Below are 27,282 nucleotides of genomic sequence, written 5' to 3'. Positions count from 1 at the left end.
TATAAACAATCACGCATAGATGTTGCGACATTGTCATTAAGAAACACAAATAATAGAAAAAACATTACGGGAAACCTTTCATATTACAACGCTGAACGGCAATTAAAACGATATTTTGAACGCTACATGAAAAAGTTAAATGCGATTTTATGAGAACAGGAAAATGTAACGTTTCCTTAATATGGGATTTTAGAAGCTTTAAATCAACGCATGTATTATATACGTTAACACATGCGTCATCAATCAAGAGATCCGTATCAAGGCAGCACATGTGTATTACCCCAACTCATGTGTAATAAGTTAATGCTACGTAGTGGAGAGTTTTATATCGAGAAGGTCGTTATTTTGCTTTCACGTCAATACACGTAGAGAATTTACTTCGAGATGGTCATTTTTTTTTCTTCCATGCTATTTAAATGCGCTATAAGTGTCAGTATAAAAAGAGGTAATTGCAGATAAAACGGGCTTAAATAATTCATTCAAGCATCTTAGAAGTTAACAGCCTTCAGGATTTTAATTTAATGTATATCTGAGACTGAATGATCTGCGAAGAACATATACTGGTATACCATCGACCAATAACGCAAAAATAGAAACAGCTTTCATTTAGCACGGGTCGCTTAGGGTTTATATATTGCAAAAAGCTGGTTTTCGGGTTTCCATTGCATTTGCATTTTTTGCTCGCACAGAAAGCAAAGTGAAGAAAAACCTCCATGGGGTTCGTACGCTCCGGTCATTTCCGTTGTTTTCTAAAGGAAAATCCTGTCGAACTACAAAATGATTTACAGAAATGTTTCCGAAGTGAGTGCCTTATTGCGTTGCACTTGCTGAATAAGCAAACATAATATAGCAGACAAATAATTTCATAATGCTTGTAGAGTAGAGAATAGTTGCTGTCTCCAGCATTCTAATATGACTTGTTTGACAGTTAGAACTTAAAGAGAATTAACGCGATTAAACAGACATTGATTTCTGTTTAAACTCGTGCGTAAAAACTTCCACACTGTTCATTTCAATTTATCAATGCAACACCAACTCATTTAGTGGAGTCTAAAACAACCTTTAAATGTGTTACATCTTTTAAAAAAGCACAGTTGACGTGTTTCAGTATTTCATGGTGTAAATGCAATAATTATCGTTGCGTTGAAGTGTTACTTTCTTGCAACTTAAATGTCAAAGGGACATTCTCAGATTCAAGAAAAATATTGCACGATAATGAATGCAAAACCCTTCAAATTTGGCACTTAGACACCGAAAAATAAAAAAGAAATTTCCAGCAGATCAAAACCGAAGTATGTCAATGATATTTCTAGTGCAAACATATTATGCATACCTTAACAACTTCTATTGCTAGTATTTGAATAAATAATCTTTTCAATATATATAAGATCCGTCGAAAGCATGTGTGTCTTTTGCTTGGTTGCATTCTATGCTTCCAAAGGATCTTCTCACAGATTTTATTAACTATCACAACAGCAATTTTTAAGCGCCGTGTGGCGACTGGAAAAATGTCTTCGCGTACTTGGATTCAGTGATGTTATATTTTCTGGTCCTTTTGGATCATGAGGTCCACTCAATGTTTATGGGTAATACAGGGGTGTTGCTTATGAACAGACTAAATCAAAATTTGTTGTTTTTAGTGTTCTATTTTTTCTGATATTTTTTTTATTAATAACCCGTTGATTAGACGATTTTACTGAATAGTGTTCATATTTCTAACTAGTATGTATCCTAGGCACCCAACAGGTTATTTCAAAGAGTCAAAAAGAAAGTTCGATCTTTCAGTTTGACCCTTACTAATAATCTTATTTATCTATGACTCTTGCTTAAAAATCCATGATCCTGGATTCGCGATTCATGACTCTCGGTTTCTGCAAAACCTTCTTTTACAACGTTTATGCTTTACCTTATTTTGAACAAACTATGTGTAAAATAAACACTATGAAAAACAATAAAATGATTTACCCACAATATAAAAATACAAGCGTTTCTGATTAGTGAGTGAGAAAACAAATGGAACTTTTTATTTAAATATTTGTCGGTTAACTAACAATTTCTTGTTTGGATCCTTTAATAAGATATGAAATGACTTTCTCTTTTCTCCACTATTTTCATTGGTCGATAGCTGGCCACATGCAGGTCCATGAAAATAACATTCACCTTAAAAAAATTGTTGTAAACAAACTAGAACGAGCAAAACAAACTCACGCGCTATATTAAATATAGATATGTCAAACATCAGCCACTTATTAATGGTTTCTATAAACGCGTAATTAAAGCAGCAGCCTCGTTAAATTTTGAATGTCTCTAAATATTTCAACAGAGATATTAACCACACTGCTCTTCTAATGTCGGCCTCGGTGAATACGTCATAATTGTCAATAATTGTTTAATATATTCCTATTACCATCGGCGTTGTTTCTATACAGATTATAAAGCTACTTGGTCAATTGCCTCTTACCTTTAACAATGTTTCTCCGGAGTGTATAGCTCCAAAAGAGAAAAACCGGCCTCAGCAGCAGGAATGTGGTATGACTAACAACATGTTTTTCTGATGTTAAATTACCTATCAATATTACAGTTGCTGCTGTAAAATAACATGATTTCCTTTTTTCCTGCCTTCTTGCAAAGATATAAGTTTACATATTCCCTACTACCTATACAATGTAAATATTGTACAAAGGGGGGATGAATTGTCACACTAATAGACCATGAAATTAGCAAAAATTAGAGAAAACAGATATGACAAAAAAGATTTAGTTTTGTATTGTACAATGCTAAGTATAACAGGTACTACTTTGATGGTATAGTGTGTGCTTCGCGTGTAGCATAAATAAATTTTTCAGGCTATAGAAAAACATCCAACGAGAGGCTTTATGTTCTTGTTTATATTACGTTGTTTAGGTCCACTGTTCCGTGCCAGTCTATGACAATGATAAATATATTAAGAAGAGTGATGTGTTGAAATGCTAATTAAAACGAAAGGCAATCTAATTTAAGAGGTATCTAAAAGTAAAAACACTCAGTCGTTAAGTTACTTATGGAAGTATATATTTAAATTCGTACCGAAAGACAAATAACGTAAAGCGGAGTTATTTACCTTGCAACAGAAACTACTATTGAATAGCGTGAGTTGTAGTTCAGCAAACATTTTCTGTGAAAGTCATATAATACACAAAGAAAAAAGAAGGAGAATAATTGACAAGTAATTTATCATTATATCTGTTTATATTTGGACACCTGTTTCCTTCTTTTCCTGACATTGATGATCAAAATTGATCCACGCCTTTAAACATTTGCATTTTTACTGAGGAAAACAGTTTAACATATCAACTCCTATTCAGAACCTTTTTTTACAAAACCTTCATCTTTTGTTCCGTTTATCAGATAGATTGAAATGGCATATGTCTTAGCACAAAGATAGGTGTCAAGACAAAACAAAGTAATAATTCGTTTGAATATCGTTTTGTTTGATCAAACGTCAAGAACTCTAACGTAAAATGGTAAAGGGGTGTGTGTTCGAATGTTAACCTACATTCTCGTAAAATACATTTTGAGGTATTGCAAAAAGAATACTGTGCGTGTTTTATAGTATGAGTGAATACTTTTGTTTAGTACTGTTTTTTATCTGTTGTTTGAACATGTCATGGAGTATTTGGAATTTTAAACAACGTTTTATAAAACAATTCTATAATGGCCTGACATTGAAAGAGAAAATTTAGTAGAAACAGGAAGAGCTGGAATAATGCCTAAATTAAAAAATCAAACGGCATTGAAGTTGGCATATAAATGGACGAAAATGGAAAACTTGACGTATTTAATACTAAAGCCTCATTTAATATCCCCAAAATGAAGCTCTGTAGTAGTGTATGCATTGTATGGGCACATAATTGTTTATAGGCAAAAACTAACACATGTCCACGGATTTCAAATTAAATTTAATCGGCTTACTTCATGTATAGTGTGTCAGACCGCATCTTTATTATGACATTTGAAGCGAATATATCCATCTTTAATATATACCGCATTACTTAAATTTCTTTCATACAATTTACGCAAATTGTACAAAGGAATTATTTTTGTACGATTAAAATTGTTTTATCTTTAATAGTTCGCCTATGTTATTGAATATTCACCTGAAATAATTCTAAAAACATTTTCCGACTTGATGAATTTTGATAAAGTATACCATAAATCAACTTAAAGTAAAACACGAAGTACTTAGCTCAGTTTCTAGAAAAATATTTAAACTATTTTTTGCGGTTGCTATACTTTATCATGGACATAATCTTTTAGAAAAAAAAGATATATTTCCGGGAAATGGTGATTATATCATGGTCCTTTATCGTAATATATATAAATTCATTCTCTTAAATACCCTGACAAAAGTTAGTTCTATTGCTAAAAGAAAACACCTAGACAATGAATAAAGGTTAGAACACAAATATTGATACAGTTACATCTTACGTTCTTCAAATAAATAATTGTATACGATTGTTGAAATGACCACTTGTCAGGTAAACTTGGAGAAGCATTTATTACATGTTTTTCAGTGAATTATCGAATTATTACAGTAAAGTATATCTGGTGTTTTCACAGTGAAAAATATCAAATATATTTTTCAATAAAATAAGAAATGGGTAAATGTTATTAAGACATGAAATAAAAAGAAAATTAGTTTGTTTTGACATGCAAGATCAAAATATCTTTCACTCGTGAAAATATTGCATTTGTGTTCACTCGTGATAATCGTGATAATTATTTCAATCTTACACTAAAAATATCCTCTATATCGTAATGCAATATTTCTATAAGTTCTATGGATATCACTGGAAATTCCAACTCGTTATCACATATCACTAACAAACGACATAATCTGAGTATCACTGTACATTATCAGTTTCTCATACCTTGAGCATAAGTATAAAAATAATAACAATCTTCTTAAACTGTTTATTTAATAGTGGCAAAAATGTGTGATGCGTATTGGAAGTTATGATGAAAGTCGTATATCTAGCAATATTTCTGTCAGTTATATACCGCCACTGGTGCGGTGATTAGTTTATGGTTTAATTTGTTACACACGCTCTATGCAAAAACACAGTGCTACAGGTTCCGCTTAGTCACTTCCTCCGTGCTGTTTGTGACGATCAACTAACAAGCGACACCGTAGTTTCATTGTCCCTGCAATGTGCCATTTCAAAGGTGCTAAACTCAATTCTTGCAATATAGATATTAGCAATTTCAGAAAACTTTAAGTACAAATACTCACGCACAAATATTAAAAATGTTATCATCGAATTGCTCAGATTACATGGAAAAAGGTCGTTGGAAAATATTGATTTTCGCAAGGCTAGTAATGCAATGACTAAACAATGAAAGAAAGAAAAACGCATACTGTGTTCGCAACACTAACTTTGTGATATGACAATCATTAATAAAATACGATATTTAGAGTAATAAAATGACGTTTTGCTTAACTACGTTAATACATGCATAATAATTTCGCAAAATTCAGATACTCCCTTGGTGGGTGGAAAGAACAGTTTTACATTGAGTCTTTGATTTGCTTTTATGCTTTCCTTTTACTCCGCTGTAAGTTAGGAAAAAGGTCATGAATAATTCATTCATTCAGGTTTTAATAATTAATTGGTCTCCGCAAACTTAGCCCGATTCCCAACATATATTTTCATTTTACTTTTACCAGATTTGATACTGTAAATCACTTCTTCTACTCATATTCATTTGCATGTTCCCAACTGGTATTTCGCATCAGCAGCAGCAGCAGCAACAACAACAACATCAGCAGCAAGCAGTGTTGAAGTCGCACTAGTCAGACAAGTCATGAAATTTCCATAGTTGTTATACCATCGCCATAAGTTGTTTTTTTTTTGTGTTTTTTTTCAAATATTCAAACACAGTTTGTAAATTGTTCTTGTCTGGAAGCAAAAATCCATTTCAAGCAAATATTGATTTGAAAATATAAGCGATATCAGCAACTAAAATCATGTATTTCTCGTAATCTACAAACGGACAAAATGACTTCTAAGACATCCAATTAACCCGTATCATGCTAAACACAATTGATTCTACCTTTGCGACCAGTGTAGATCCAGATCAGCTTGCACATAGTTGCAGTCTGATCACGATCTGCACTGTTCGCCATTCAGTCTGTACATTTTTGGTAAGCACCCCTTTTAACAGTTAATGGTACTGTCCAAATCGAAAGGTTAAGGTTTAAATAATTGCTTTCGCTGGAAATACAACACACATTCTAAAAACGTCCAGAGGTATTTAAATACAGAAATATTAAGTAGGTTAGAAGGGAGACTAAATCCCAAGCAACTGTATGAAAACTTGCATTTTAAATATCCCAACTAGTATAACATAAACGTATTTATCATCATACTTACATTTTATTTGATTCTATGTAACATGTTTTTACTGATAAAAGTTTCTTTTATTACCATGAGATGAAGAAGAAGAGTGCTGCGTTAATTGAACCTCACAAATTACAAAATATTTAGGAAATATCCTGTTTCTTGTCTTAAGTTCTTCCGATCGTAAACATGCCAATCATTTTTGATTAGAAATGGAGGCTAATGTTTTACAAATAGCTAGGTATTAGATGTACACAACCTGTTTTATTTATTTTTGCTATTTGTTTGAGATGCATTCTTGTTCGTCTGTTATTTTTCAGAGATATCTGATAGTCGGATGATTTTATTGAAATTAAGTTCTCTTCACATTACTATACTTTCTACGAAGTAAGGACTTTGCTTAAGTCAGCATGCCCTAGGAAAGATTAACTTATAATGATACACAATGCTTAAATTTCATATCAAGAACATTTGAAAATTGACCTTAGATGTAAAGCACAATTAATGCTTTCTAGGCGGTTAGATTAACTTAATTCGCCAGTTGTAAAGAATTAACAGCTAAGAAGAGAGACCAAGATTATATTGTTTCAGAAGTTCTTATCACCAAGTTGCAAATAAAAAAAGTTATGTACAAGGTTGCTGAAGCATTTTATGCTAATTGTTTCGAATACATCATGTAGCCATTTTTATATTCTATTACCTGCTATATCGTTGTTCTCAATTGAACAGTTGTTCTGTTTTTTTAGTGTTAATTTTCTTACAATCCAAATGAATGATGAAAAATGTTACTGATATTTTACAATTGGACATCCTTTTAGGTGTTATACGCATTGCAATTAACAGATTTGTAGTTTACCTCTTATGGAACTATGCCCAATAATTCCTTACCAAAAACACGATTACATGTTTTTTTTGTTACAATACCTTGGTGATATTTTCAAAAATATGGTGAATCATGAATGTGATAATAGATCTAGGATGTTTAGGTGCGTTAGTGCAGTGTTTAGTGTTTTTACATAAGCCTCGGTTGTTAGGGCAACCATTCCCTATTGATGTACTTAATAAAACAATATGTATTTATCAATTTCTATCTCTTTCTGCGACACAGGTGTCTATATCACAATCATAAATTTCTCTTTAGGTAAAGATAACTCAATCAAGTCAGGTGTTTGAATTAGAATGTATGTTTTTCATTGCATGCATCAACAACTATCTTTATATCATGCGAATAGTTTGTAGAAGTGTTATGTTGAATATTTTAGGATCCAGCTGCTGAAAGCAGTTACAATCTCAAGAAGGCTCACAATGATGCCACTTCATAGGAAATGAGCACATCTTCGTTCAAGTAAACGAATTCAGTTAATCCAAAATCGCTTGTAAAATGTTAAAAAGAAAAAAAAAACTTTTGCCTACATGAGTAATCTTCAAACATGTAAAATATCAGTTTTGAACTCAGTATCTACATGTGATAAGCATTTGTTTTATTACTGTTTGTGTCCAAAGGACACATTGTCTCGACATTAAGATGTGGGATTATTAGCTCCCTTTCAATATTCTAGTGTGGTATGAAATCGAGTGTCAATTTGATACGATGTCATCAGATTATTCCATTAACTATCTAGCATAGCTAAATTTCTAAAACTTATAGTCGCAAATGAAGCAAATACTCAAGGTAAATTTGCTATTTCAACTACAGCATTGGCATATATTATTTCGAGTTCTTCTGAGCATTTTCATGCGGATATCAGTTTCAAACAGTGTTAGAATTGTCGAAAAGTTTATTAAAACATGTACATACGAAATACTTTACAGTTTTCCAGATAAATAAAGTTCTATAATTTTATAAAGTAATGCCGCGCGTCATAACCCGTGATAAAGGCAAAATTGTGGATCCTTCATGGCTTAGCCGAGGTTAAGGTCGCTAGCTTCGAATCATTTGCCCCTCACGGACGTGGGTTCGATACCTCGCCAGGGCTGTAGAATTCTTCATGTAAGGAAGTCATCCATCTAGCTTGTAGAAGATCAATGGTTCTACCCTCGTGCTCGTCCGTGATGATATTATGCCCGAAAGGGTCTTCCTCTGCAATCATAAGCTAAAACAATTGTGTCGGGTGTGACGATATGCCCAATAAATTCAGAACCCAATTGTTATACCGGCATAGCCATACTGAAATGTATTTTTTAATTATTACTTTCATACATTGGCGAAAGTTGCAAAATCGATATTGAAATTACATTGGCATGATTTTACATGTAACATTCGCAATTATCACCACAGATGTTTCTTTTCAACGTTTGAATCTACTACAAGCATTCAAAGCATTTACTTTTATATTTGTTTTGAATAGATACTTTCTGGTTATCAGTACTTATATGTAAACATTTGGAGGCTAATAAATCAGCGTGACTGTACTTGTTTATAAAAATTTGAATAATCTCACAGCAGAATAAATTTGAAATAAACATGAACATACCATGTTCATATGGTTCATATAGTTAAAGTAACTCATAAGTAAGTTATCATGATTTTGCTAAGCAAAAGTTTTTTAATTTTGTTTAGCAAAGCAAAATGATTTTAAACTCTGCTCATCTAGGCTAAATAGGCGGACATGCCCTTTTTAGCTGGACCTTTTTAAACGTGCATGTATTCAGTGAAGAAAATTGTATCTACTCGAACATTTCGTTGAAATTTCTTATTTATTATGATAAGACAACTTCAATGAAATGCCAAATATTAAGACAAAATGAAATTATAATTCTTTTGAACGTCGTTTCACTCGATCAAATGTCAGAAACTCTATCGTGAAATTGTAACAGTTTAGAAAAAAGAGAAAATGTTCCTGTTTAGAATAATATTATACACCTGGGTTATTTACATTGATTTCAAGGATTTTACCCTGTATCAAGAAAATAAAATCATTTCGGTCCGCTAGTAGGAACTTTGCAACTCAAAATAGAAAATCTTGATTCTGCAATTAAAATACAGAAAACGTGAGTTGCGGTTGAAAAATCACACGATGTAATCAGTAAAATCTTCAAAATACAAGGCCAAACAACATCGAAAATTCGAAAACCAGCAGCCGTTTAAGTGCTTTGCTAAACAGTTCCCATTCCAACAGAAAGTCGTCCTAATAACACAACTAAACAATTGACTCATTATTAATTATTGTGTTACATTGTATTTTTCTCCTGTTCTGTTTTCAAATCTTGTTTGAAGGTCTTGACATTAAAATTGAGATTTAAATGGGAATGTTTTTTTCTATGTTTATTATAAGCTTGCACTTTATAACATCTTTTAACAAAACAAAAGTCATAAAATAAGGTAACTTGTAAATTCGCTTGACGTAAGAGAATAAACACCCATTGCCATTTTTCCTCTAGTGAAATATTTCACCATGTTTTTGATAATTTCTGGTTGAATGACAATAATCAGTAACAACTAAAACTCCTCAGATAACCTGAAATCCATTGGAATCTAGGTAGATTTTTTTCAACTTTAGACGAGTTTTGCTCAAGAAAGAGAAAAACGAGCATTTTCTCGATAACAATAGAGTATTGTTCAAGCGAAAAGAAATAAAATTGTGAGAGTAAAAGCAAAAAATAAAAAGGCCAAGGCAATAGAGTGAGTATACATTTTACGATATGTTTATTTTTATGAATGAATTCTACCTTCATATTGAGTTTTTGTGATTTTTAAAAATCGGATGTGGTCATTAAATATGTGAAACAAAATGATAAATTAGTATGTTCTCCGTGACGATTTGATAAACGACATTGTGTCTGAATTCATTAATCCTCCACCTCTGATTCATGTGGGGAAGTTGGCAGTTACTTGCGGAGAACAGGTTTGTACTGGTACAGAATCTAGGAATACTGGTTAGGTTAAATGCCCGCCGTTACATGACTGAAATACTGTTGAAAACGGCGTTAAACCCAAAACAAACAAACAAAAGATTTATATTAAAATTTCTGCATGACACAACATGTAACAATAAAGGTTTTTCTAAACGTATGCAAAATTCAGAAATAATAATGATGTTGGCAAGGAACTTAATATTGCGTTAGAAGATTTGTTAAAAATATAGCCGCGTGAAACAAAATAGATGCAAATAAAAACTATTGCTGCATATATTTATCTAAGAGTGGATTTCCTTTACTTATTCTAACATAAAACTGCTGTTCTTATCTTTTTTTCGGGGGTGTTTTAACAGGAGAGAAAACGTGTGTTAACAGAGAGATTCTCGCAATCACGTGCTGTAAAAACACCTTTTTGTATATGCGCGTTCCGTGGGCAAGGCACAAACGCATAATGGCACCAAAACAGATAATTCAAAAGGAAATGACGTCAACGTGAAAAAACAATGCAGACATTCCCGCGCGTTTCGTGGAAATTTAATGACGTAAAGGGATGATTTATTCGTTTATCAGTTTTACGCGGTTTATGCGCTAGAATACGGGGCTCGGGCACCAACCAATTCCTCGGGATTCTGCAGTTAGTATAACACTAAAAAGCATGCGTTATCCCTACATTCTAGCCGTTACAAAAGGGAGACGTAAATATTAAAGTGCTGTATCATTCTATCATAACTTAGAATTATTACAACACAGCCTCTTAAACACTTTGACTACTTTTAATATTATTGCGATGCACGAAACATCCAGATCCTGACTAAAAAAAAGTGAAGAAACGTTTTCCAATCTTGTTCCAGTAATCAGCTTGAATTTAGATAACGTTTCTTATTATGGTGATTTAAATGACACATTGTCAGATGAACTGGAGTTGTTATGTCGTAAATCAAATGCAATATTTCATCAGTTCTGTAGATAGCATCACTGGAGCGGTCACTTTTATCTGGTCTAATTTGTTCCACATGCAGAACTCAAAAGTCAAGAGAGAAAGTGCTAAAATGTTTTGAAGTATTAAGCTTGCTGTTCCTGCAATAAACGCAATACAGGTCGTTTCTTCTATCTTGCATAGATTTAGCCGACAAACGGCTATAGTGTGTTACTCCAGTATTGCCAAAATCAATTTCTGTAATAAATGTCTGCATCTTGCATTTGCTCACATGTCACAATTCAGTGCTGGAAAACGGAGATTTGCAATTTCAGGATTGCCTAAGTATAAATAGGCACGCATAATTGTAAAGGAATTGTCATTAAATTGTTGAGATTACAGGAATCAATGTGAAAACAAATCTTTTGGGAAATCTTAACTTTCGCAAGGCTAGTAGGATAGAATGTTGCAAGAAAATTAAAACCCAAAACATGTTCACAACATGACTATAAACCTGTAACTAAAAATTATGGTATTCAGCTCTTATTACTGTGACTGAGATGCATTACCAACCATATACATTTTGTACTGTCTGGTGTTTTGCCAGCGGCCGTCTCAAAACGATGGCCCTCTTTGTTTTTCGTGTTTTTATTTGGCAGATACTTCTTTTGTTCACTTACAATAATGTTTTAATTACTTCCCTTTTATGTTACTATAAACAGCTTATTTAGTAACTTTCTTATTATTGGCCGTAGGGAAAAACCAAGACCACTTTCCTGTGGTACAACATGGATGGTACCTCAAATTTCTAGGTGTATTTTGACATATTTGTACCTTAAAGAAAATTATTTCCTCATGATTCTTGTGATTGATTTTGATTATGATTTTTTGACCTTCTTGTCCTTAAGTGCAATGATGACAGGTGAACGATATAGGGCCATTATGGCCCTCTTGTTTCTTGAAACTGTTACTAATTTTCATATTCAATAGCATCTTACATAGTAGTGCAGCAGCAGTCAATGTGGGTCAGACAAATAAAAAACCTTCTACATTTGCTTTACCATTGGCATGGCTTTTGAAGACATGCATGCTTTCTTTAATGAAATTTTGAGAAATGTTTTGTCTCAAAGCAAAGAACCATTTATATAAGATATTTGAAAAATGATTAAAGTGTAACGCGGTTAATTCGTGATGATATATCTTTAGACCTACATACTTATCTTTCAAAGGTATTTCAATTAAAAAATCACTAAATTAGATAATCCTCAACCATCTGTGTGCAACATGTAAATCCAGCTGGCTTACGGAAGGTCGGTGGTTCTACCCAGGTGCCCGCTCGTGATGAAATAATGCACGGAGGGGCACCTGGGGTCTTCCTCCACCATTCAAGCTGGAAAGTCGCCATATGACCAATCATGTGTCGGTGCGACGTTAAATAAAAAAAAACAACAAAATATCATGTAAACCTGTAAATATATTTTTACCGTCGTTCCATTTAACTTCCATTTGCAATATGTTTTAATGGATAATATTGTTTTAAGGAACATGAGAAGAATTTAGGATGCAACTTACAAATTATTTGGGATATGTTTTGTCTAAAGTTATTTCGATCATTAGCATGCCAAGTTTTTTGTATCGAACTCAAAGAAAATGTTTTGAAAATAGTTGGGTATCTAATGCAAGGAATTCTTCTTGTTTATTTTGTTTTGTTCTTTGTTTTTTGTTCTTTCGTTTTGGCAGCTATTTCCCAGCACTCTTATTATTGTTTAAAATTCTCAAAGTGCCTTTTGAAATCGTGGCTAGAATTTTACACTGATATATGTCCTTGTTTGAACATTTTGAAATATTCATACAGTCAGGATCCATGTTGTTCGCTTCCAAAGCTTATTGCAATTAGAGAAACCGTTAGCGAACAGCATGGATCCTAAGCAGACTGCGCGGATGCGCAGGCTGGTCTGGATCCATGCTGGTCGCAAAGCAAATATGTTGGTTTTCTCATGGCGCGGCTCAAATAAAGGCTTGCGAATCTTTAAACGCGTTTTTCAAAAGACAAACTGTAAAAAGGACATTATCACTCTCAGAGTGAAGTACGAGGCATAGTATTAAAAAATGAGTTTGGACAGTTGGTATGCTAGCTCAATGACTACGATATTTTGGTCATTGTTAAAGATGTAATGAAGCCGTTGTAGATTCTATCAGCAGTATCAACAAAAGTAGTCTATATCTTTTGTGGATTTTGAGGGTGTTTTTGATCAATGTTAAACCTAAATCGCAATTTAACTGATGGAGATCGGTATTAATTTTTTTCGAGCATTTATTGATTTAGGCCAGGTTTAAAACATTCAAGTTTCCGGAAGTTTTATTTTAAATGGTGTGTATTTAACTTTATTTGTGAAATATGTTGACCAAATATTTTCCTGGTAAACATAATCCTAAAGGACATCGGTCATTTTTATATTTAGATTGCCTAACCAATATGTGAAAGCAGAGCTAGGGCAAGACTTCTGAAAGAGCGTAAGAAAGATAGTAAGATATCATTTCTGGATGTATTCTAGTAATTTGTACAAGTTTTTGAACACAAAAAAAACATGACTTTATTGACATTTCCCATTCCTATTTCTATTGAAATGTAAATAATAATCATTTTCCGTTTTAAACATCCTTCCCCACAGTGACGCAACAACATATTTATCATGCCTTTGTAAATTTTTATTATATACGTGTGTTGCAAAAATGGTGCTTGGTCACAGGGGGGAAAGAGTTCAAAATTGAAAAAAAAACTACCTATAGGGTGTGAATACATTATCGTTACACAAGAGCTGTCTCCATAGGATGACACATGCCCCCGATGGCACTTTGAATGAATAGTTATGGCCAATGTTAGAGTTTAGGACCTTTGAGCTACGGACCTGGGTCTTGCGCGCGACACGTCGTCTTACTGTGGTACACATTCATGCCAAGTTATTTGAAAATCCATTCATGGATGACAAAGATATGGACCGGACATGCCTATCAATGCACTATTCTTTAACGTCTAAGTGTGACCTTGACCTTTGAGCTACGGACCTGGGTCTTGCGCGCGACACGTCGTCTTACTGTGGTACACATTCATGCCAAGTTATTTGAAAATCCATCCATGGATGACAAAGATATGGACCGGACACACCCATCAATGCACTATCCTTTAACGTCTAAGTGTGACCTTGACCTTTGAGCTACGGACCTGGGTCTTGCGCGCGACACGTCGTCTTACTGTGGTACACATTCATGCCAAGTTATTTGAAAATCCATCCATCGATGACAAAGATATGGACCGGACACGAAAATTGCGGACAGACTGACAGACGGACAGACGGTTCAAAAACTATATGCCTCCCTTCGGGGGCATAATAAAGTATTTTTGACAATTATTGCATGTGTTTCCGAAGCCTTACATATCGATAGTTTTATTCGTTTTTGATAGAAAACACTATACAGTACAGTCTCTCTATAACAACATCATCAAAATTTCCCTAAGCTGAAATAAACTATCAAATTTACCTCACCAAAACAACAACCTCTACATAACAGTCAATATTCGTAACTCCTAAAGGGTGTTGCAATGTAGTACAAAATATCAAAATATTTAGACACCAGTACATTAGTCTATAATTCTATTAAATGAAAAGAAAAACATATCGACAAATGATGCGTTCATGATATTTTATGATACTCTAATTGTCAGTTGCAGTAAGCTGATATATCATTAAGATTTATTACCTTAAAATACACATATCAACTTACCTACTTGCCTTCTCCGCGACGTGCACGACACCCAAATAGAGGAAGTTATTTTCATTTTTTTTATTTTTATGCCCCCGAAGGGAGGCATATAGTTTTTGAACCGTCTGTCGGTCTGTCAGTCTGTCAGTCTGTCCGCAATTTTCGTGTCCTATCCATATCTTTGTCATCCATGGATGGATTTTCAAATAACTTGGCATGAATGTGTACCACAGTAAGACGACGTGTCGCGCGCAAGACCCAGGTCCGTAGCTCAAAGGTCAAGGTCACACTTAGACGTTAGGGTCATTTTTCTTGATAGTGCATTCGTGTCCGGTCCATATCTTTGTCATCCATGGATGGATTTTCAAATAACTTGGCATGAATGTGTACCACAGTTAGACGACGTGTCACGCGCAAGACCCAGGTCCGTAGCTCAAAGGTCAAGGTCACACTTAGACGTTAAAGGTCATATTTCATGATAGTGCATTGATGGGCGTGTCCGGTCCATATCTTTGTCATTCATGCATGGATTTTAAAATTATTGGGCATGAATGTGTACCACAGTAAGACGACGTGTCGCGCGCAAGACCCAGGTCCGTAGGTCAAAGGTCCTAAACTCTAACATCGGCCATAACTATTCATTCAAAGTGCCATCGGGGGCATGTGTCATCCTATGGAGACAGCTCTTGTTTTTTTTATTTTGTTGTCACTTATCCCAGCCCCGATGCAACTGGAAGAACTATCTACCTTCTTTTTGTATAACTTGCAAATGCAAGAGTTGAGTAATATTGAAGTAACATCAACATTAATGTCGATACTAGCTAGATAGGTTCTGTGTCATTTATATACTGGGCCACTCAGTGTTCTCGTACCATTATATGTTGTTTTATCCTTTTTTGTATTGGAGTAACACAAAACACATTTATTTGTTTTACTAGCCGTTATAAAAGTGTATGTATATAGTTTAACTCTCACTATATTACCCGGTCAGTATTGTACATGTGTACTGCATGTGTCAATACAATATAACAATAGATGTATAGAATACAAACAATAGGCTATGACCAATCAGTTATCATGGGCACTCGGGAGAAAAGACCTGAAGTACAGTTGTGTGACTAAAAGTTTTGTTTCACTTTTATTTTTTGCTTTTCAGTTATTTTTAGAAACGTTAATATAACTGATAATATCAAATTATCTGTTATTGAAACCATGATATTGCATTTAAATTTAGGCATACTCCATAGAATTTTGCCCGATGTCCTTTTAACGACGTAACGCTGCGTGACAGCCCATTTTCAAGGCTGAATTGTAATGCCATTATAAATGAATTAACAGACAGTATTTCAGACAGTATTACTGTTTTAATTATTAATCGAATATTTCATGCGAGGGTGGCAAAATTGAAATTACATAAATTTTATTCCTCTGGCAAGGACTTTTCTACATATAGCATTAGCCAATATCCACTCAAATGGTGATATGTCTGGTTTTTCAGTGTTATTGCTGTATAACACGTTAGCTTTATTTGTTTGATTTTGAATTGATGCGGTATACACAAACCTTGCGGAAGTAAAATCGTTCTCACTTTATTTCTTTGGCTCTGAGTTGATTCTTTCTGGTTGTCAGTCCTTTTAATAATCCTTTTAATCCTTTTATAATATTCTAGAGGAAAATTAAATAGTTTGAGAGTTAGCAAAACTTTGAATTATTAAACAACAGGAAAGGTTGCTCTATTCTGATAGTTAACAGGTTTGATTGGAATATATGGCTGATATTTTCTGCTGAAATCATGTTTATATTTACGAGGGACCAACATAAGGAACATTCACAAGTAAGCTATATTTATTACAATACTGTTACACATTCTGGATACATTTTTTACGAAACATAAAATTTCAAGTTCTATTCTAAGCTAAAAACACGCACACAACTGGTGAGTAAAAGTCTAAAATATCTTCTATTTATTCGGAACATTTCGTAAAGATACGTTTGTTCTGGATTAGTAAGCTTGATTGAAATGCCATGTTTTCACATCAAGAAAAATAAAATGATATATTGTTTGAATGTCGTTTCGTTTGATCAAATGTAAGCAACTCTTGTGGGAAATGGTGATAGGTTCATTTTGTCTGATGGTAGTAGATTACATACATGCTATTCTCAAAATGGTATCGAGCAGTCTAGCAAAAACAATAAATATTAATAAATTATATTCATGTTAACCTTTACCCTGCTAAATTTCTATAATGAACTTGTCTATCTTTCAATTTGGACAGTAGCATTTACTTTAAATTGAAATACACATTTTCTACATGTTGAAATTATTTTTTTCCAGTGATGTAACTTGTAAGTTCCACCTCAGCAAATGCTGAATGCGAATTTCTTTTTCTGATTTTTGTTTACATTTTAATGAGAATATGTTTGTTATGTATTTGTTGAGCTGCAGTTAGTCAAAAGTGACTCTTTTATCCGAAAAGAATCAACTTGTATATCCGCCGGACGTAAAAGAATAAGGTACACTCATCGCTTTATTTTCTTGCAGTTAAATTATTTCTCTATTTTCGATAACTTCTAGCTGAATGGCACATAAATCAACCGTACGTAATAAAATCCACAATAAACGCAAAATTTAATATCCATCTGGGAGTTGAGAAAGTCTGTTGAGGAATTTTAAGTACAAGTAAGTTTTTTTCTTCAACTTAAGATCATTTCTACAGTTCTATTAAAATCAATAGATTTCTCTTTATAGAGAAAGGACGTTGACTCAGTGTTTGTCTTATTTTAGGTCCTTTGAGATCAAGGAGTTTGTTCAATATTAATTTATAACTGAACTGAAGTCGGTACTGGGACAGAGAGGTTGTTATGCTTTTCATTTTCTCTTTTGAAAAAGACTCAGTGAAAGCTTGTGCGCTACAATTTTGTTTGACTGTATCAAAGGCCTATTATTATTTATTTATTTCGGAAATGCACAATCAAATGAAGAACATACATTATGATTCTTTCGACTGATACGGATGATTAGAAAAGTAGTGGTGACAATCATCTTAAACCTTTTCCAGTAACAGCGGTCCTGATCTTGGGTTAAAGCTTTTGTGTGGATGTTCGGGTTTAGCGTCTTTTTCAACAATTTTTCAGTCATATAACCGACGGTGTCTACAACTTTATATATTGCTGTCTCACTGGAATATCACACAGTAGACACATGACATGATACCCCACCCAGTCACATTATACTGACACCGGACTGGCAAGTTCTAGTACTATCCTGAGCGCCAAGTGAGGAAGCTACTACTTTAGTACAATTTTCACGTCTTTGGTATGACGCGTCACTGGACCGAACCCACGGCCTCTTGCTCTCGAAGCGGATGCTCTACAACTATGCTGCAGAGGCGATGGCAAAAGCTTGTCCTAGGTTCTTTATACATGTAATGCTACTGAACTTCAGACATCAGTCTCGAAGTACTGGCATCTAATTTGCTATTTCTGTTATTAAATAATATTGAAAGTCCGTCCTCATTTTTCCGATATTAGTTTTATATAACATTGGAGCCTGGTGCTGAATACAGATATGGTAAGCATACTTGTTCAGTATTCGAAAACATATTGCCCGGTCCGCATGAGTTCTCGCAGTAGTTGTAATCATTCTGAAAAAAAAATGCGAATTACTCAGATACGCATGAGTAAAACTATTGTCATTGTTATTGTTAATTGATACTTGTAAACGTTATTAAAGTATGTTTAATACATTAGATGTGCATGAACTGAGTTACAGCCGCGATAATGATTAAGACTAAGAATGTAAAGTACTATTGCACGTATTTTCATTTTTTTTTATCTTAGCGCGAATAGCCTTTATTTAATTTAGTCATTGCTTGAATTCTGTATCCTTTATCGTGCCAGAGGATTCCTTCGATAAGAAGCAAAATCAACCCTCGCATATATCTGCAAACGACCTTCTTCTTCCATGTGCAAAACTGAAAGGACCCAAATAGAGATTAAATCGCAACAAGTATATTAATATACCAACAAGACATAAGCCAAAACGGGCCCTTACAACAGGATAAGAGCTCCTTCAGTAACAGGTTTTGAATGGTAATCATTAAAAACACATTGTATCGGAGAATTGTGTCAACACATTCTCTCCAATCATTGACAAATTCATTAATCTTAATATTATTTCCAGTAATCTAACTCTCTAGTCCTGTTTAGAGATAAGTGAACAAATGTTTGCCTAGTTTCGCCTAATCATGATCTCATAATTCGCATGACTTTAGATGGCTATTTATTTCTACGATGATTTAAGTGAAAAATTGGCAGATAACCCCGGGGTTCTTATAAAAGTAATACATCAACCCGCAAGAGTTTCATCCTGTTATGATTGTTTTATGGATATCATCACTGAAGTGGACACTTAATCAAACTTCATTTGTTCCACTAAAAGTCTGTACAAGAACCATCCAAGTGTATAGATACAAATCAACCGACAAATACTATGCATTACACAAAGACAGCAACCTTATAAGTTTTGACAGAAACAAAATCTTAATCAGTTTTCTTTATCATGACATTGTGTTAATATTGCAGTTGCATAACAATCTTAATACTTGTTTACAGGAATTAAATTAAGATAATGTAGTTCAAAATGCTCATGCGTACATTTTAAGGAATTGTAGTTATTTTAGGTGTTGCAAGAAAGGAATAATTTCGGAACATGTTCACAACATGACTTTAGCTAGTGGAGAATTATTAAACCAGATAAAGACAAATCCTTTTTAACATAAGGTCGAAGTTACCACTAGCTGGGAAGCTGTCTCATGAGAAGCCAACACTTGCGTAATAGTTTAAGCATATACTTATGGTGTACCATTTGGGTCGAAAGCCTGCTTTGCGTGTTCGCACATTTCAAAACATATGTGCACGTATAAAAATATGCCTGCACGCGTAGATATATACGTCTACATGTATATTTTTATACGTGGACGCGTAAATATGTAGATGTACGCTTATATGTATGTGCGCGTATATATATACGTGCACTTGTATATATATATATATATATATATATATGTACGAGCATCAAGAATTTCGCGTTGACGCGTAGTTTTATACGTCTACGTATATATTTACGCGTAAACTTGTAAATTTATAGGTGCACGCGTATATTTAAGTGCGAATAGAATGTACGTCCACGTATATATTTTCATACGTGTACGCGTAAATATGTAGGTGCACGCATAAATTTGTAAGTGCCCGCGTAATTGCACCCGTAATAACAAGCGCACGGATATATACACGCGCACATACATATAAGCGTGCACCTACATATTTACGCGTGTATGGCACGTATAAAAATATACAGATAGACGTATATCTTTACGCATGCACGCATATCTTTATACGTGTATGTATATTTTGAAATGTGCGCGAACGTAAAGCAGACTTTCGACCCAAATTGTATGCTATATATACTGCTTGTCTCCATCAGAATAGATAAAATAATTTCTTTACGAACATGACCATTATTATGTAGTATTTAGATGTTTATCGGTACTGTTATATTGACAGTGGTTTACTTAAACTTTTTAATAAACGGTTAAAAAATCTTAATTTTATATTTTAGAAAACATTCACAAGGGGTTAAAATGTCGTTTATCCTGTGATCATGATGTAGGTGAAGCAATTTTAATGAACATTAAGTAAACTAGTCCTACTTTCAATAATTGCGTTTGCTTCATTTTTCTTAAGTTTAATAAATTGATTATAATTATGGTTGAGTTATTGAATCCATTGTTTTCGATTACCTTTCGTTTGGCTTTATATATATTTGGATATTTGTTCTATATATTTTAACATATAGATAAAAGTCTTACCGACTTTAAATGTTGAGTAATAATAGATGTATACCCTTATTTCATCTTTTAACTTGGCATCTTCTTATTCAGTCTATTTCAGCACTTCATTTTAGATGAAAAGAATAGCTAAAATATGCATCCGATTCATTTTGACAGCAAGTAATAGAACAGAAGTAATTCACTTAAACACATAATAACTACTTTGACTGGTGCATATTTGTTTCCACTCTGTTAATTTCAATTTATTTCAGCACATTAAACTCATACAGAGCAGGATATATACTATTTAACGAAAAGTTAAGACATCCGAAAGATTAAATATTTATCTTCTTGTACTGCGTTTACAATGGCGTTAACTTCACTTTTTTATGGCACATTGTTCTTTGATATTGTTTCGTTTTACCGTAGTCATAATATGCATCAGTCGTTTCGATTTCTTTTGAAATCAATCTTGCGTAAGATATTTAAAAATGAATCCGGTTAATACACAATGAGTATTTAAAGTAAATTATTTCTTGTGATTTCATGACGAATACTAAAGGAAGTTAAACATTTGTATTTACAAAAAAAAAAAACAAACAATCATTGCTATCGGAGATACGATAAGATAAATTCATACACATCTTGTTCTGTTTTCTAATACTTTTCTCATAACCGGTTATCACAAGCCTTTGATATGTTTTCTAAAACTTATTGTCATTCGCGTTCAATATAAAATTACATTCTCTCTAGAGCGTTGTCAAAAACTGCATCATATTCCTGGGCTAGACGAATCGATAGATTCCTACAAACACAGATTGATGCAACTGTCGGCAATCTTACGCGTTTTGTTTGCCAAAAGCGAGAAACATGTGGTTTTACGACATTTTAGTCGACAACTTACTGCAGCAACTGATAATGTAGATATTATTTTGTCCATCTTTATAACTGCTGACAAGAAATAAATACCATTTCGATACGTGGTACAGCTATAGATTTACAACAGATTAGCAAAATACACTTATATTCAAAACTACAAAATGTCTCTTAACATAATTTTCAGATTTATATTTTTTAGTTTTATGCTATACGTGTGTATGGTTATGGTATCCTACTTTAGATCTATAATTAGATTTTTTCTCAACCTATATTTCAAATGTTTTATTATTTTGTTTGTTGCACTTCCAATACCTCTGACGAACAGATTCAATTAAACCAAGTCTGCTGTTACATTGCTTTACATTCTATGCTTTCAAAGTATATTCTTATAACTTTTATTTACTGGCACATAAATGTTCCATAACTTGGAAGGATAATAGAGTGAATGGTGTAAGGGGCAGAATCTTCGCTTTGAATACTTCTAAGCATAAACGGTAATAGCAGACTCACTAGAAGCATTGAGCACAGTACGCATAGCTAGAGTAACACATCGCAAAGTACGCCAACTACAAAGTGAAATTGTAGTGGAAAGATATAGTAGGCGAGTTCCTTCAAATAACCATCAGCAGGTAATTTATATATAGAATGGGAGTAGAGAAAGGGGTTAAATAGAATAGAGGCGGGGGCATAAGATGTGTGGGGTGAAGGGATGGTTAATCGACAACAAAACAATAAACTTGACATATAAAATAGAACCAACAAAAAACAGGATCATGAAAGGGGCACCATCCTGGGATGGTCACTAACCTATGTACAGGTATCTGGGTGGTTAAACGCGTTTTTGCAAAACTTTGTAGCGGACTCAAGTGAAAAAAATTTAAAGAAATCCAAACTGTTCATAAAAAAAATAATATAAAGCTGAAAACGATTGTGATTTAACTGTTAAAGAAGTACAAACATCAGCCATAAGTCTATATCGATTTTCTCCACCTAGGTAACAAAAAATACCTGTGATAAATGTTTCAGAGGCACTTGAACAGATAACAATTTTAGTACATTAGATAAAACCAACAAATCCGAAACACCTGTATAAACGATGCCAACATGAGAAAACATCACTTTTCCATCGTTTAATTCGACTCCTATTTTATATGTTTTTGCTGATAAAGTTGTTTGAGGTGAATTTCTGGTACACCAATTGATTAATACCCACAACTTACAAATAATTTAGGAAAAAAATGTTTATTCCGATCGTTAACATGCCAAGTTATTAATCGAATAAGAAGCCAATGTTTTGAAAATATCCGAGGAAACATTTAGTTATTTTCATTTTGATTATAGTTATTTATTAGCATTTTTGTCTTTCGTTGTTTAATTGAATCTCTTGTTTTCAAACCAGCAATCTAATTGGTTCTTCTGTAGCTAAACAAATACCGTGCATGCGTTCGATTTAATAAGAAGCATAACCACACTACGGAACATACAACCTCGAGCAAGAAGTACACAATGCTGATTATTTTATATTAGTTACGAATAAACATTTTCGGGGAATACTGTGAAATCAATAGTATTCATGGGAGATTTTGTGGTGTAAGTCATAGTTGCGTCGGTCCACGAAATTAATTCTAGCGAAAGTATGAAAATACTCATTTATTTTATCTCTTAAGTTTTAAATTACCGAGTTCATTCACGCGCTTTTAGCTCGTTATGTAAGATCAAAAGTAAACAACATAAGCGGTGAAAAAGAACAAATTTTATCACATGTTATTCAGATTACATTTTTATTATCAAAGTCATATTAAAAGTCATGACTGTGAGAACTGAATTGAGTAGCATCGTATTGGTATTTTTTTGTGACATAAGTTTTGTCATTAGAAAAGTAGACTTGATATAAGCCTTGAAATATTTGTTTATTTCCTGAAGAAAAAAACGAATGATATTTCATAAGAAATTTTCGAACACAAAATATTACTAGGGTCAAGTTTAAGCTTTTTATTGATTTAGACAGCAAATAGGGTTTCTTTTTCAATAGTTTAGTTGTGAAGTTGACAGATGAATATGAAGTTCTTATGACTTTTAGGTAAGTATCATACATATTATTATCTTAAAACATTTTACCATGCCTTTGCATTTATCTGTGTTTAATATCTCCAAAAATGTCTCAAAAGTGTACTCGCCGCATACCGTGTCCCGCTATATTTATATGTTAGTAATGAATGCGTGAAAACTAGATTGACTGTATGAAGCTGGTCGACTACTCACCCGTTTTGTAAACATTATCAATGTTTAATTTTATGTCTATATTTTACATGCATAAATATGCAAATTAGACACAACCATCCATACACAGTTTTAAATTAACAGTGAACTATATCCAAATATTTTGAGTTTTATATCACCAAATCCTTATACCCACACGGGTTGGAAACAGGTGTGAAATTTATGAGTGTTTTGCATGTTGTTGATTAAATGGGTTTATCGGTCACGACATGTTAGGTCTTAACTAAATTTTTAAGTAAATATTTAGTCTTACTTAGTTCTGTACATATGATTGATTAAGCTGACACTTTCGATTGACTTACTCATTCGACTTTTATGTAGGAGGTATAAATCTCAAATAATCAAATAATAATGATTAACATAAATCTTTATGGTATTTTATTCTTGAATCAATCAAATGATATAAAATGATGTTTTAAAACGGAATGGTCTTTCACAAATAACAATATTTGACTCAAGTTCGTTTTAGCGAGACGGCTCGGATAGACTACATACCTAAAGATGTCAACATATTTTGTTAATTAGCAAAGAATATGTATCTTTACATAGCTGTATTGTAAATACACTTTGTGGGAATCGCTTGGATCGCGCTCCAAATCGTTATTGTTATTTTCATAAATCAATTTCCAGCTAGCATGTGCATTTCTCATGATTAAACCTGCTTCTTGTGACACGCGAGATCTGCAACGCCACGATTAATATACTCACGCACATATGTTATGAAATTGTCATTCAGCTACTAAGATTACAGAAATCAATTGCTAAAGGAGCTCCTTTGGGTAATCATGCTTTGATTTAATGTTGCTGGCTGGCTGAATTTTCGGGATGGTACTGGTAAAAAGTAATGATTTAACGTTTTCGCAACATGGCTTTATTTCATTAAAATGGGAAACATACATCTCATTCAGTTGCATTTAGTGTAAATAATTAAACCTTTGCTTAATCAGTTCAAGTCATTATTATTGTCTCCTATAAAGGAGCATTTTACATATCTTTACACTAAACTACTTTAATGTTATAAGCATCCATACGAGAAGAAAATATGTTGCTATCACAGACTTGAATAATTCATCCAGGCCTCCGAGAAGGAAATAATAGATATGAAACGAGTTTTAAACAAATACGATAAGATCTGTTCTGTTATTTAATTTGTTAAAACGAAAGCAGTTGTAACAAGAACAGTTGTAAGCAATATGTAGGTACATCTAAAACAATCTTATTTAATTGTAATTCAGTACATGTGTGTATGTGTTCGGGTTTAACGTCTTTCTCAACAATTTTTCAGTCATATGAACGACGGGAAAATTCAGTACATGTGCTTTCTGTGTGTGGTGCCAGTTCAGCAAGATTTATGTCTCGCTGAAGTATGCACATTATCTCAAAACATATATTGATGAACTGCATTAGCGATATAACAAATGTATGGTAATTTAAGGAGAGCATAAACACTTGAATTTATGCTAGTATTGTTATTATCTATAATTTAATTAATGAAAAAGGAAAATTGCTCATTAACATTTGTTCTTGAACTTCCTCATAAACATTAAAATAGATTGGATTGTGAAGTATGATTGTAAAACGTTATGCTGTTCATGACAGGACTAACAAATGTTGCTTATATTTTCTTGTCCTTTAGGATCATGAAGCCCATTCAATATATGTGTAATTGAGTTCCGCTGAAGCTTGAGAGGTGTTGCACATTTCATTGCCTTTCATGAACAGGCTCAACCTGAGTCTGCTATCATTCTGCTTGGTTGCATGCTATGCTATATTCTATGCTTCCAAAGGATCTTTTTACAGATTTTATTACACGTATAGGATTGAACTCAAAGGTTAGATTGTAGACAATCAATCGCATATACACGTGCACAATCAGTCATTTATGTCAGTTCTAATATTGATCATTGTATCATGATAATGACTATGATTTAAGATGTTTTATAGCTGTTTCTTTAATTAATTAACTTTGTAATCTGATTAAACGTGAATTTTGTATCAGAGCCCGCAGGTAGCCACTGAAATTATATATTGCTTACACGAAATGAAATGAAGAGAAAACAGAGGTCAATGGAATTTAAAGGAAGCATTATTATCGTGTCAAGAAGGATTTGTTAGATATCACTTTGTACTCGCATTTGAAGGAAAAATATACTTGTTTAAAACATATGAACTAGCTGTCCAAATAGATATTATGAACAATTACTCACTTGAAAAGCACAACTTCCATTACTAAACATGGCCTTATAATTTTAGAACCATAAAGGGAGGTAATCAAAATATTAGAGTCAATAAATCTTCTACAATATTAATCAATATGTAGAACCTTTGACAGATATTATACAATTATTGCTTTTCGGTGAGGTCGATATGTGGATTTATCGACCTGGTAAAAGCGATATCGACTGAGGGCGCAGCCCGAGGTTGATATCGTTTTTATCATGTCGATAAATCCACATATCGAATGAACTTCAAAGGCAATACTTGTTTTGTTATTAAATCCAGCCTACTCATAAGTATAAACATTAAATACAAATATCTGCAGCCTTTGGTCATTTTTCGTGGTAAATTGTATACGACGTTGCATGTTTGACATCAAACCTTGATGACGTCACAGCTGGAGGTCAATACGTGTTTTTGGCTCCGCCTTCGAGTCAATACGACTTTTTATCATTTATCATGTGACTACATCTAGACCAGTGGAAAGGACTATAAATATTGATTTAATAATGAAAATAAGTATCGAAATAAGGAGTTAACAAACAATTCATTTAATTGTTGTTCATAGCAAAACCTGTGGCAGCCGCTTTATAAACAAAATTAATATGAGCGCCTCGAAAAACGGAAAACTACTTTGAAAATATCCGATTCATAGTCATATAAAAGGGAAATAATATACTATAAATTGAGAGAAAAAAATAAGCACCCACTATATTCCGAATCAGTCAGTATTGATTTCCAACATCTAGATAATGTTACAAAAAATCTGTTGTAATTAATGTGTCAGAGGCACTTGAATAGACAAGATTTTAAGTGAGTTCGATAAAACCAGTTAATCTAAAACACCTGTACACAAGCTAGATTTAGAAGTGGTGTTTGCCAACTTGTTATACATCAGTTTCCTATAGTTTCTTTTGACTCTTATTTATTACACGTTTTGGCATATGACAGCTGTTTTGAGCTGAAGTTTTTAAGCGTTGTTAATTTATTTTTACAATTTTTTATCATTTTATGAAATGTTATGTTCTTCCGATAATTGAATATGACAAGCATTTCATTCGAATGGTAAAGCTTAACTCTGGCGGGAATTACTTTATTCCAAGTGTTTTTTTTTTCTATAAAAGGCTTATATGCTTCATAAATCAAATTTCATATTTGA

The 27,282-nt window shown here is 33.2% G+C and overlaps 1 protein-coding gene across 4 annotated transcripts in view; it reads left to right on the top strand.

Annotated features, from left to right (window-relative positions):
- Positions 1–27,282, top strand: part of LOC123563077 (neuronal acetylcholine receptor subunit alpha-10-like) — a 242,721-nt gene that overhangs the window by 117,817 nt on the left and 97,622 nt on the right. The window contains exon 4 of one of the 4 annotated variants that reach the window (XM_053528336.1): positions 7,643–7,725. The exons of the other annotated variants lie outside the window; for them this stretch is intronic. The gene's annotated coding sequence lies outside the window, so the exon portion shown is untranslated. The remainder of the gene's footprint in view (positions 1–7,642; positions 7,726–27,282) is intronic. 4 annotated transcript variants of the gene reach the window in all.

Source organism: Mercenaria mercenaria, chromosome 2 (assembly GCF_021730395.1).
Source record: "Mercenaria mercenaria strain notata chromosome 2, MADL_Memer_1, whole genome shotgun sequence".
Taxonomy (NCBI): domain Eukaryota; kingdom Metazoa; phylum Mollusca; class Bivalvia; order Venerida; family Veneridae; genus Mercenaria; species Mercenaria mercenaria.
This window is presented reverse-complemented; position numbering and strand designations above follow the sequence as displayed.